The sequence below is a fragment of the Monodon monoceros genome, unplaced genomic scaffold, assembly GCF_005190385.1.
Source record: "Monodon monoceros isolate NGI ecotype Baffin Bay Population unplaced genomic scaffold, NGI_Narwhal_1 Super_Scaffold_20, whole genome shotgun sequence".
NCBI classification, from domain to species: Eukaryota; Metazoa; Chordata; class Mammalia; order Artiodactyla; family Monodontidae; genus Monodon; species Monodon monoceros.
Window position 1 is genome coordinate 63,580,322 of NW_021703777.1, and position 13,983 is coordinate 63,594,304.

Consider the following 13,983-nt stretch of genomic DNA (forward strand, 5'->3'; position numbering starts at 1 on the left):
GCTAAGATCAAGGGAAATGCAATTCTGAGCAAGTAAAAGGACCCTGTATTTTCTTCCTGTAAAATGTTGGAGGACGCTCTCTCCTCATTTCTGCGTGTTTCTGCTCCAGGATAGGGAACAGAGTTAGGGCATGGTGCTCCTGGGATGCCCTAATACCATTCTAGCTGATGGTACGTCTCCTCCTAATTCCTAGGACTCCCCATTCCAGCATGGGCAGAGCCTGGTTCTCCAGTGGGACAGGGATGACTGGGAGGGACCAAAATCAGGAACCAGACTCACTCACTGAGGCAAGGACCAGGAAGCCAAACCCCCCACAGGTTTGGGGGTTCTAGATAAAGTCCTAACTGTGCGCACGCTGGTATTCAAGCAGAGAGAGACAGACAACAAACACCTCCATATGTGTATTGAAAACATTCAGGCAAGTAAGGGGATTGGGGGGACAGGAGGTGTTGCCTTACATCAGGCGGTCAGGGAAGGCCTCTCGGAGGTGCAGGGCTTTTGAGACTCATCTGAGTGAAATAGGAATTGATTCACACAAGGTGGGGAAGGAGTGACTGAGAATGAGGGATCCAAGTCCAAGGGTACCCGAGGTAAAGGTGTGCCATTTGAGAATTATGAGGAAGCCCAACGTAGCACGGCGGTTTCAAGATGAGTCTCTGCATTCCTTGCTCCTGTCTGTCCTCACGGTGCCCATAGTCCCTGTGGGGACTGAACTGGCTGAACTTCCAGTGCAAACTGGAATTCGGGCTCCATTCCCCAACCTGGGAGAGACCAGGTCCCTGGACTGGCCACCAGGACTGGGTATGAGGCCGTGAAACCAAAACCAGATCTGAGTGCAGGACAGGGACTGGGTCTCAGGAACCAGGCAGCAGCAAGTTGGCAGAACTGGGACATGAGATGGACAAACAGGCAGTGTCTGGATGTCAAATCTCAAGGAAGGGAGAGGAAGACCTCCCGTCCACACCTCCCTCAGCCCCACACAGACTGCCACTTACTCCTTTGTCTTCAGCTCTTCCCTCCCTCTTGTTTATTCTAGGCACACCTGCCACCTTGCCCGGCATACTCCTGCCTCCAATTCTTTGACCTTGCTATTCCATCCTTCTGGAATCCCTCCTCCAATACCTTCGGGACTCATTCCCTCATTGACTTCAAGCCTTGAATAAATGTCACTTTCTCAGTGAGGCCCACCCTGACCACCGTCTTGCAAGTTGCAAACCCAAGGTCTGGGGAGAAGCCCCTCGGCCAAGGAAGAGGAAATGCCAGCCAAGGCACTTCCGGGCCAGCCAAGGACAGAAACCAAACGTCACAGCACTTCAGGTACGAGTCATGCTGCTGTGGGTTCCAGATGTCACTCCATCCTGGCACCTAAGATCCCATTCTCGGTGCCTCAAAAGATTCAGGGGACCAAAATGAAAACTCTGGCACTCATAGATACACCACTAACACTTGGGTCTGGGTGCATGAAATTTTGAAAGAAAAAGAGTGTTTTGTAGGGGAATATAGGCAATACATTTACAAGGTTCAAAATTCAAAATATTTAAAATGGTATCCAGTGAAAATCTCTCCTGCCATTCAACTACCTGCTCCCTCCACTGAAAGCCACAGATGTGATCAGTGTCTGGTGTATCTTTCCAGAGATATTTTATAGATATCTTACCAAGTATGTTTATATTCCCCATCTTTTACCTAAATGGTAGCCCACTATACATATGCTCTTTGATATTTTTCACTTAAATGTCTTAAAGATATTCTCATTTTAGCTTCTTCACTTCTATTTACGGCCGCTTAGTAATCTCTTTGGGTGTACTCTCATGTTTTATTTAAGCAGTCCCCTTTTGATGAACGTGGGACTATTTCTAATACTTTCTTGTTGAAAGCAGTACAGCAGAGAATACCCTTGTGCACAGGTCACTTCACCACGGGTAAATTCCAGCAGGCGGGATTGCAGTACTAAAGGTATGCACATTCTCAGTTTTGATAGACAGCACCAAACGGTCCCGCCAAGAGGAGACCCTCTGTTGGTGCGTGTGTGTGGTTTCATCTTAGCCCTCCCAGGCAGAGAAGCTAAGACTGCTAACATATGACTACTTCAGCACAAAATCCACCACTGCAGTGCTCAGGGCCTGGCACGTAGTTGGAGCTCAAAAAATGTTTGTTAGGTGAGTGTATGGGAAGATTGAGTGGATGAGTAGACGGGAGGATGGAGACATGGATATACAGACAAACCAATGATGAATTCTAGACAGATCTAGTACAGCCCCCTTCCAGAAGTTCTCTCTCAAAACTCCAGCCTACACTTACTCCTCTCCCTTTTGCTGCCAGGGCCACAGAGTTTAAGATTTAGTTGTTCCCTGCTTCATATATGTTCCTTTTGTGTCCTCAAATGAAGGGTAAGTTCCTAACGGGCTGAGAACACAGAGAATGGCAGTAAAGAGCTTGGTGGGGGGAATCCCAGCTCCACATTTGCCAGCCTAGAACTCTGGGCAAGTTACTAAATTGACCTGGTACTAGTTGCCTTGTGTGTCAAACGGAGAGATGATCACACCTGTACTTTACCAACCTACCCCGTAGGTGGTGTTGACAGAATTGAATATGCTAATGCTAATAATGAAATTAGAACACGCCTGGCCAATAGCAAGCCTTTAGTAATGAACTTAGAGCATGCCTGGCCAATCACAATCTTCCTTGTGTTGTGCTTCTACCGTATCTCCTCTGTTGCCTAGAATAATGGTGGGCGCACGAGAGGCATTCCACTAATATTTTACCACTGATTCCATACACTTTAATTAACAATCAGTTTTAGTTAGAAGTTACCATTCCTCTGGCACGCATATTGCTTTGATTCCTGCTGAGCATGCCAGACCTTATCTGCCTAGCTCAGGTCGAGGTAAGCTTTGAGCAAGTATATATTAACTCATTCCATGAGTATTTAATTTTATATGCTACAAGCCCGGATTACAGCCATGAACAGGACAGCAAAATCTTTGCCCTCATAAAGGCTTCGTTCTAGCCCACAGGGCTAAGTAAAATAGGCAGCCTAACATGACTCTGTTCTGGAAGATGCAGAGGCAAAATTATGTAAATTGTCTGTCAACACCTCCCAAACTTACCCGGCTATTTGTTCATCTATTTTAGCCATGAAGCTTTACCTAAATGCTCTGAATTTCCTCTTCCTTGAATATCTCTTTAATGAGATCCCCTCTCCTGCTCACCTCCTTGATCCTGCTTCTCAAATAGAGTTGCTAATGATGTGTGCATGTGCCAGACTTGCACAAACGTTGAGCTGCAAAACTGCTCTGTGTCTGTTAATTTCATCCTCTGCTCGGGCGGGGATCCTTGAGTTAGCGCAGATGCTGCTTGCCAGGGGCTTTCGCGCCCATCGATCAGCATTGTTGATGAAGGAGGAAAGGAAAGTTTCCTCCATGACTGCCGTTTGAATATAATTTATTGTACTCTGAAAGAAAAGTGGAAAGAAGAAAAGGTACTGATAGGCATTAGCACAAGTCAACGGTGATGGATGACACTCAGATTTCGGTTTCAGACGAACATGCTTGAAAGTCAAAAAATCGTTGCAGGGGGCTTCCCTGGTGGCGCAGTGGTTGAAAGTCCGCCTGCCGATGCAGGGGACGCGGGTTCGTGCCCCGGTCCGGGAAGATCCCACATGCCGTGGAGCGGCTGGGCCTGTGAGCCATGGCCGCTGGGCCTGCGCATCCGGAGCCTGTGCTCCGCAACGGGAGAGGCCACACAAAAAAAAAACCATAACGGAAAAGAATATGAAAAAGATTATGTATATGTATAACTGAATCACTTTGCTATCCAGCATAAATTAACACAACATTGTAAATCAACTATACTTGAATAAAACAAATTTTTTAAATAATTTAAAAAATAATTGTGGAATGCCTCCCCTGCCATGACCAGCACGGAGGCTTGGTACCGAGTCCTCTTCTTAGTGTTCGAATGACCCAGTCCGAGGCTGATGAAGCCACCCTGGGTGCACGTTGCCATTGACCATGATGGTGTGTGCTCTGGTGGTGGTGTCTTACTTCCTCAACGCCGGAGGAACAATTTATGACGTTACTGTCGAACCTCAAGTGTTGGCTCTGTGACTGATGAGCACGGGCAGCAGAGGCCCACAGCTTTCTTGGCCTAGGGAGTAAATGGACGATATAGTATGAAGGACTCACATCCAGCTTTCTGTCTACAGTGGGAGGTTTGGGTTTCATAATCCTCGACTGATCCAAGGCACCAAACACTCCAAAACTAAATAGACTTCTTTTTTTTAAATACTTTTTTAAACATATAAATTTATTTACTTATTTATGATTTTTGGCTGCGTTGAGTCTTCGTTGCTGCACGCGGGCTGTCTCTAATTGCGGCGAGCGGGGGCTACTCGTCTTTGCGGTGCATGGGCTTCACATTGCGGTGGCTTCTCTTGTTGCAGAGCACGGGGTCTAGGCGCAGGGGCTTCAGTAGTTGTGGCTCGTGGACTCTAGAGCGCAGGCTCAGTAGTTGTGGCTCACTGGCTCAGTTGCTCTGCAGCATGTGGGATCTTCCCGGCCCAGGGCTCGAACCCCTGTCCCCTGCATTGGCAGGTGGATTCTTAACCACTGCTCCACCAGGGAAGCCCCAGACCCCTTCTTGTGTTCACTGGATTCATCTGTGTTCTGTTGAGTTTTCTCATGGCTAGAGTATTCATGAGAATGAAACTGCCGGGCAATCTGATGGGTGAGAGTGCCTTTTGAGAATAAATCAATGGATACTGGATTTGCTCCTGTTAATGAAGTTTTAAAGGCTATACCAACACTCTGATTTGAAATATGGAAAAGGATGAATGAAAAACAACAGAAAAGAAGCATCTAGTGAAAACACAGGAAGCATATTAAAAGCTTGGACTAGAATGTCTTCTTGGTATCAAGGAGACAGGCTTACAACAGAATCTTTTCTGCTGGTCTATATTGACGTGCCGGTGATGTTACCTGGCATTTTCTTCGTTTTTCATTTCTTAAAGAAAATATACTCCATTTCTATAGCTATCATATTGAATAAAGTAATTATTTTTTACAAACCCCTTAACATTTTTGGGGAGATGACATTTCTGACTTTCAGAAATTAATGTAAAATCAGGAAGGAAGATCCCATAAGGTGAGAGCCCTGGACAGCTGATAGCTTTACCTGTGGTGCTTTGCCTTTAAACAAAGTGTGCGATGGTACATTATTTCAGATACGTATGTAAGACTGTTTCCTGTACAATAAGATGTGTGAAGCGAGCAGAAATAATTTTTCTAATTAAAAATAAAAATGATAGTAATCGTATGTGCCGTTTTTACCATGGAACGTGTACAATGAATGTTTAAGAGATGGAGGAAGAACAGATTTAGTTCTTTCTCCCTCTTCCTCAAATAGATTAAATCGACCTCCTTATCAGAGCATATTAATAAGAAATCAGGAACTCAATGCCATACAGAGGACAAGACTGGCTGTTTGCTGAGGGGTTACTGCTGTCTGGGAACTCACTTGACCTGTGAGATACCTGAGCCCATCAGTGACGTAACTCCATAGGAGGAATCTGTCACACACACACTGTACTGGGAAATACTGCATCTGAATGAAGGTACATCTATACCCTAAATCATTTAAAATTAGAATGAAAATAAATAACAACAGCACAATCTCTGAGGACAAGCTCTGAGCCCTAAGCTCGGAATTGACACACCATTGTTTCTGCAGCATCCCGCTGGCCAAAGTATAACAGGAGCACAGCCCAGATTCCAGGGATGGTGAACAGATTGTATTTCTCAACGGGAATAGTTGCAAAGTCACATTGCAAAGGGTGAGGATACAAGGAGGGGTAAAACATTGGGGTCACATTTACAATCAACCTACCACAAGCTGGAAACATGGTGGTGTGTGAAATAAGCGACAGCAATTGCGAAAAACGTTTCGTTGTTGAAATGGTTTTGAGACAGCGTAAATCATAGGATTTTCATCAAAATAGGAGCTAAAAATGCTCAAAATTTTAATGAAGGATCATCTGAGAAGACGTCTACCACAACCACATCAGATCTTGCTCCTGACCCCCCATCCAGAGGGTTTTCCTCCCCACAAGGTCTCCTGATCTCAGTATTTTTCTAACACAATCAAGTTTTGACATAACTTGGACAATTATTCTGTACCTGAGAAACACTCTTTTAGATACAACTCCACAAATTCATATTCAAAATTGTATACATACAATTTACCTTGCAATTTATATTGCAACCATGGATGGCTGTATATGTGAAAGAACAAAGATGGACCGAGAATACTAAATGGTTACATTCAGATGATGAGATGGTTGTGTTTTTCTCATTTTTCAAAATGGTCTTTAAAGCTGGGGTTACACTAACAATAGAAAAGGAGGAGACATAAATAAGTTGAAAGCAAAGATTAACGAGCATTTATCTTTAATAGTCTACACATTGTACAACAGCAAAAACTCTGTATTGTCTTTTCATCTTATAATCCTTGAGGCTGACAATGAAATATTCAAATGCCAGGAGACACAAAAGCAGTTCAGAATTACACTTGAGGAAGAGTTATGTGACTCCACTATCATTACTTAATTCATGCAAAGTGCCTTAAATAAGTCGTTTTATCTTCATCTTGTGATTTTTTTATTTAGTAGAGCTCTATGAAGGTGTCTAATGATGACAAACCAGCAGGACCCATGTGCTGAAGCATATCTAACAATGCAATTACAGTAATTTGAAAAGAAATAACAAAAGAATAATCACGGTTATATATCCTCTGGGTGGTTTTGAATACAAATGCAAAAATGTGGGTAAATGTCACAATTAATGTATCTGAAGCCAAAAAAAGAAAAACGTGTCTCAGTAGGAAACAGTTTAGCTTAGAGCGTCAAATAATCAAGTTAACCTAATGTAACAGCAAAGGAAACATGTTTCATATTTTGTTTTCCAGAGTTTAGCATAAAGCTTTTAATCAGAAGCTTAACAAAAGAATGCAGCACTGTCTGAATCAGAAAAGTAGTTTTTGCTCTTAAAACTATTTTGTAGCTTGTGAGAGGTGAATTGATGATTCCATCCTGTTCTTAGATCCCGCCCCTGCCTCATACTTCCCTATCAAGACCAGAAATAACCACAGCAAGAACATTTTATATCCATGCCTTGCTGATTCTTTTTCAAAGTATTTTTGCTTACATTTTCTCATTTAATACTCTTCCAACCCAGTGGATTAGCACAGACATCAACATCCCCCATTTTACTAACGAAGAACCCAAGACACAAGTAACTCCTTCAAGGACATGTAATGGGTAAATGGCAGGACTGGTTAGGATCACCTTTATGACCAGCAGGAAAGAAGGGCACTGGGAGATGACACCTACTACTAAGAAAAGATATATAATATTACACACTTGTTAGAAATCAAAACTACAAAAGCAAAAAGAAGATCGTTTAAAATGCCCGTAATTCCCACTTAATGGAGAGAAACACGTGTAGCACCTTGGAGTAACGCCTTCGGGATACAACAACGTTTGCTTCCTATTTCACAGAGCAAGTTGAAGCAATAAGAAGAGAACCTCTACATTCTCCCCCGCCATCTCCCAGCCCCACACGTGTGCCCACATGCTTTGCCTTCCCTGGTACAGAGGATGAACTGTCTGGTCCTAACGCCACTGTCTCCATTCTACACTCTATCCAACTTCCTTTCACCAGCTCAAAGGTTCACTCTGAAATTCACTTCTTATCAATTGTTCCCCCCATTCCATCAGTAAGCAAACATACTGTAATCTCTCCCATCTGAAACAAAGAAACAAATAATGAAAAAACCTGTGTTGCCCCAACATCCCTCTTTCACTTCGGCTCCATTTCTCTGCTCCCCTTTAGAGCACGCCATCTTTAAAGAGTTATTTAACACTTGCTATTGCTCTATCTAGATGGAATTTGAATTTTTTGAGGTGTTATTAATTTATGATCATGGACACAAATAAAGTATAGTTATTGTTTTAGGTGAAATTAGAGTGAAAAGTAGCATAGATAATATTCTCAGGTCATGTTGAATTATCAGGATCCACATTTATTAATGACTTTGACTTAAATGTAATTGTCAATTAACTGTTGGAGAGAATTGATGTTTGTATATTATTCAGTTTACTTCATCTAAAATAAACAAAATGTCTTTCTGGCAAAAAATAAAGTGTTATTTAGACTCTAGCTCCCACTATCTCTTGAACACATTTTATATAAATTCTCTTCTATAACATTATTTTTAATGAATACCTAAGATTCCATTGTATAGATGGATGATTGTTTATGCAGCATTGTCAAATATTTAGATGGCTTCCTTTTTTTTTTTTTTCAGCCTTATAACTACTAGGTTAGGTTTATTTAAAGGTCTGAATCTGATTCCCAGTATGTAGCCACCAACCACATGCAACTACTGGGCACTTAAAATGTGGTTAGTCAGAACTGAGATATATTGTAAGTATAAGATACCAGATTTCTGAGGCTTGGTATGTAAAATACCTTATTAACAATTTATTATATGTTGAAGTGATAATATTTTAGATATATTAGGTTAAATAACATTGTCAAAATTAATTTCACCTGGTTCTTTTTACTTTTTCGACGTGGCTACTAGCAAATTTAAAATCACATATGTGGCTACTAGCAAATTTAAAATTACATATGTGGCTACTAGCAAATTTAAAATTACATATGTGGCTCACATTTGCATCTCTCATTATATTCCTACTGGACAGTGCTAGCCTGCACTCTTGAGGGTGGACACTGAAATTTCATTAATTATTCATTCCTTTGTGCTAACCAGCCATTCTTTCAGAAATCAATACAATCCAAGGCCCCTAGCCTTTCATCTTACAGTCTTTTTTTTTTAAATTGGAGTATAATTGTTTTACAATGTTGTGTTAGTTTCTGCTGTACAACGAAGCGAATCAGCCATATGTGTACATATATCCCCTCCCTCTCGGACCTCCCTCCACCCCCCATCCCACCCGTCTAGGTCATCACAGAGCACCAAGCTGAGCTCCCTGTGCTATACAGCAGGTTCCCACTAGCTAGCTATTTTACACATGGTAGTGTATATATGTCAGTCCTAATCTCCCAATTCATCCCACTCTCATCTTACAGTCTTAATTTGTTTGATTTGATGCTTCTTCCAACTGACTTAGGGAAATAAGAATTTTTATGTTGTTATATACAAAAAGTAGCTTTTGCGTTTTACACGCCTATTCTAATACTGTTTGTGTCCTGTTGGCGTCTCCAGTCTACGGTCTTGTGGTCCTTTCTCAAAGAGGTAGATCCTGCTGTAAAATCATGCAGGAAGAGGTAGGTGCTGTATTGATCATCCCACTTGGAATGTGGGCCCTAGGCAGGCAGATGGGGAGACTCATATTTCTCATTCATGAAAATGCTCTCCTATCAGAGGTTTAAACATGCCCCCTGGCCATGACCAAGGTTAAAGAAACAGGCATCTCTTTATTTTTTTTATTTTTATTTTAATTTATTTTTGGCTGCGTTGGGTCTTCGTTGCTGCGAACGGGCTTTCTCTAGTTGCGGTGAGCGGGGGCTACTCTTCGTTGCGGTGCGCAGGCTTCTCAGTGCGGTGGCTTCTCTTGTTGCGGAGCACGGGCTCTAAGGCACGCGTGCTTCAGTAGTTGTGGCTCGTGGACTCTAGAGCGGAGGCTCAGTAGTTGTGGAGCATGGGTTTAGTTGCTCTGCTGCATGTGGGATCTTCCCGGACCAGGGCTCGAACCCGCGTTCCCTTCATTGGCAGGCAGATTCTTAACCACTGCGCCACCAGGGAAGCCCCAAGTGTCTCTTTAAAGGAGTCAGAGCTGAATACGAATAAGCTGAGATTTACAGGCTGACCTATGTGGTTCATATTATGTATTTACCGACTTTCAGCTTCCATTTCCTTTTCTCCTTATTCGTACTAAAACAAAGTTATAAAAATAAAATTAAATGATGGATATAGATATATTGATACATATTTGATATATATTGATATATATTCAGATACATATCTGAAATAAATATATATAGCTATATAGCTGACACACATGAAATGGTTTATATTTATCTATAAATATGTACATATCAATAGATAGAGATATATAAATTGATATCTATCTATTAGGTACAGATATCAATAAGCAGACATCAGTTTATATATCTCATAGGTACAGTTCTCAGCCCACAGCAGATTCTCCACAAATGCTAGCCCATCACACGCACACATGCATGCACTCCTAATCACTGGCCTTTTTTTCACACTTAAGAAAGTAAGAACCAGCTGATTTAAATTATAATCCTCCGCCAGTGCTCACGCCTGAAGAACTGGTACTTGCAGACCCTGGGAAGCCTTCTCAGCCGGCTGGGAGACAGAAACAGTAGTGTGAGGCTTTCCCAGGCACTTGGCTTGCATCAGGCAGATGCCCACAAACCTTTCATTCATAGAGTGCCCAAGGTCAGGCTGCGGCAGCAGAGCAAACTGGAGATAACTGGGTCTTTCATGTACTTAGACACTGAATAGAATTTCTGGGGTTTTTTTCCCCCTCTCTGGGAAGGCTGCTCTTTGCAGCAATAAATAAAATTTTTAAATGTGGACATGAATTTAGAAAATATGTGGATAGTACCCAGGTTTCATCAATGGAAACCAACATTGGCCTCACTGACTCTATGGTTTAGAAATGATGCTACTCTTGAGGCATCCAAGCACCGCAGCTAGGACGCCCGATTTTCTCAGTGACTGGCACCTCCATTTCAAATATCTATCCCAGATCATAGTAGTGGCTACCAGAGTACCCTCTGGTGGGGCACGGGGTGGAGAGCCAACTGGGTAAAGGGAATCACTATATGGTGACGGATGGAAACTAAATTTTCGGTGGTGAGCACGCTGTAGGGCATACAGAAGTAGAAATATAATGCTGTACACATGAAACTCATATAATGTTATAAACCAATGTCACCTCAATAAAAAATAAATCTAAACACACACACACACACACACACACACACACACACATACACACAAATACTCGGTCCTGTCAGACCCCCTATTTCAAATATTCTGTGAGGCTGCGTGTCAATCAGGCTGTGTCCTGGTTTGGGTCTTTGAAAATACGGTCACCAGTTAGAGACAGAGGAGAAAGTAGGACATCCTTTTCTTCTCAGACTTAAAAGAAAATTATTTATTACAAAAACAACATCCTAGCAAGCAACGTGATCAGAAATTTTACTGAAAGAAAAATTCACCCCTGAACCAAACATACCAAGAAATCAAAATATTTTCTTTTTTGGATGTGCCCTTTGCCATCCCTAATTTGTGAAATATTTGTGATCCAGCTTTAAACAAACAAAACAAAACAAAAAACCAGGCAATGCCAAGGCTATGTGAGTTCCCAGACCTGCACTCTCCCACCCTCTTGGCTGGCTCTTCTACCAGATATATAGATGCAAACCATGGGATGCTGTCTCTTCCTCCCCAGCCCACCTGCAGATGGTCCAAATGAACCCCCCCAACTCTCCATCAATCAATGTTTCAAAACATCACCTACTGCGTGTTCAGCGCTCTTCTAGACACAAAGGCGGGTGTAGGAAAGAAATAGAGAGCCTGGTCCTAACTCTCCAGGGGCATTGCCATGGCAACAGGAAGGGGGTGGTAGAGCGGTGGAAAAGGGCACAGTTTCAGTGAGAGGCCAGGGCCCAACTGGGGTGCTTGCCCCATTTCGTGTGTACAGGATGCAGCTGCCTTCTTTGTTCTTTGTGAATGAAGCCACCGATTGTAGTTTCTGGGGCAGTTTCCCAAAAGTGTGTCATGAGAAAGAGGCAAGATGTTAATGTGCTGAGCAGAAAAAAACAATTCCACGGCCAGATGAGTTGGGACACGAGAGTTAAAGAAAAACAAACAGGTCTCTTTCTGCGGAAGATCTCAGGGCATTTTCTCTCCTGAGGGGCAGTGTGAATCTCAACGAGGGCACTGAAACTCGCCGCGTTTCCCAAGCTTGCGTGGACACAGAGGAGAACATCTTCAGGAAGCAGCATCTAAGGAATTCATTTTGGTAACTGCAGCTGTAGAACATTCACTCTCATGCCTGCCGAAGACCGTATACCAGATTCTCCCAGGTATTTCTAGGTCAGAGGAAGCCATTCTCTTGCCTTCCTTCCCATGCCTGGAAAATGGTGGAATTGAAGGGAAATAAGATGTTAGGCCAGAGAACACCCGTGCAGAGAGGTCCAGAAAGGACTGAGAAGGAAAAGGATGCAATAAGAGATGCCACTTATGGAGCACTTTCTCTGTGTCCTGCACTGTCGTCGCAAAGGAGTTACGGGGTCACAGCTACTGTTATAACCAAGACTGACAGTAGCCCCCAAACAGAAGGTTCCATGGCCACCTTCCTGAGGTGCCATAGAAATCCCAGCCTTTCCCCCATTGCCTTCTCTTTCTGAATACCCTGTTCACAATGTCGATGGGGGCCTGGGGAATGAGGTCACAGAAGGCTCTGTGGTTCACCCTTCTAGGATGACTTAGGCTGTTCTCTTCCCTCCAAGCTTCCTCCTGTAACTCCTGAGGTCACTTCGTTCTTCTTCCCTCTAGTCCAATGGTTCCCAACCTTGGCTGCACATTAGAATCAGCTGAAGTTGTTTAAAAAAAGTTCCAGTGGCCAAGCCTCAACCCAGACAAATGAAGTCAGAATCTCTGGGCCAGGGTGGGGGTGGGGGTGGGGGTGGGGGGACAAGGCGGGGCTGGAGAGACTCAGGCATCAGTAATTTTCACTTTTTTTTTTTTTTTTTTTGCGGTACGCAGGCCTCTCACTGTTGTGGCCTCTCCCGTTGCGGAGCACAGGCTCCGGACGCGCAGGCTCAGAGGCCATGGCTCACGGGCCCAGCCGCTCCGCAGCACGTGGGATCCTCCCGAACCGGGGCACGAACCCGTGTCCCCTGCATCGGCAGGCAGACTCCCAACCACTGCGCCACCAGGGAAACCCAGGCATCAGTAATTTTAACAGCTCCTCAGGTGGTTCCAATTTGCAACCAATGTAAAGAACCACTGACATAGTCCAAGGACAGAATTCTATCTTTTAGCAATCCTGTCTCTCAGGAAGTAGATTCCTTTTCATCTGGAACCCAGCAAATCCTTTATTTGGAGCCCCAAGTGTTCTCTCCAGGGTACCCAAATCCTAGTTTACTGGTGTCTCTCAATTATGACCAAAGAATTTTCTGGAACTATCATGTTCTCTGCTCTGGGGTTCCAGCTTCACTTTAGTTCCTCTGACATCTCTACAGTTCAATCACTACATTAGCGGGCATAGTTAGGCAGGCAGAGCGCCGTGCCTGCTTCTAAGAGCTTTGCCGCGCAATGATTCTTGCCAATTCCCAAGTTCTATTACTAACCCCAATTTCACCATCTTGGTGCCATCAACCCACATTCCTGCTAGGAGTGACACCCCCCGACACTCATCTCCACCATTTCTCTTCTCAGAGAAGCCTAAGTGCAGAACATTAGCTCCTCTGTAAGAATTTAGTCTGTGATTAGAAGGCTGCAGTAGGCTGCCCCCTGGAATTTTGGGAAATGAATAGAAAATGTCACCTTACCTAAAATGGAAAGTAATGGAATCAATATAAAACAGATAAAGCAGCCTTTCTGATCTCATCTAAATAACCTACTTTAAAGGATAGATTTGTAAGGTCAGTACAAATGAAAGTCAACCCAAGTAAAAAACCAGATGATTAAAGTGTAACTTTAAGTCTGGGATGGATTTAACACAAAAACAAAAAATTCTAAAACAGTATTCTTTAAGTGGAGAAGACAAGACAATTTGGGGTATAGAAAAAAAATTACTATTTCAATTTAGATTCAATTTAATTTAGAGAAATAAATAAATCTCCATTTTAATATACAAATTGGTAGTAGTACATGTATATACTTTATAAATAAATAAACATATATAGAGTCTGC

The 13,983-nt window shown here is 43.0% G+C and overlaps 1 pseudogene; it reads left to right on the forward strand.

The window, feature by feature from the left end:
* Positions 1-3,913: 3,913 nt before the first annotated feature.
* LOC114902413 lies at positions 3,914-7,350 on the forward strand (annotated as a pseudogene).
* The last annotated feature ends 6,633 nt before the right edge of the window (positions 7,351-13,983 follow it).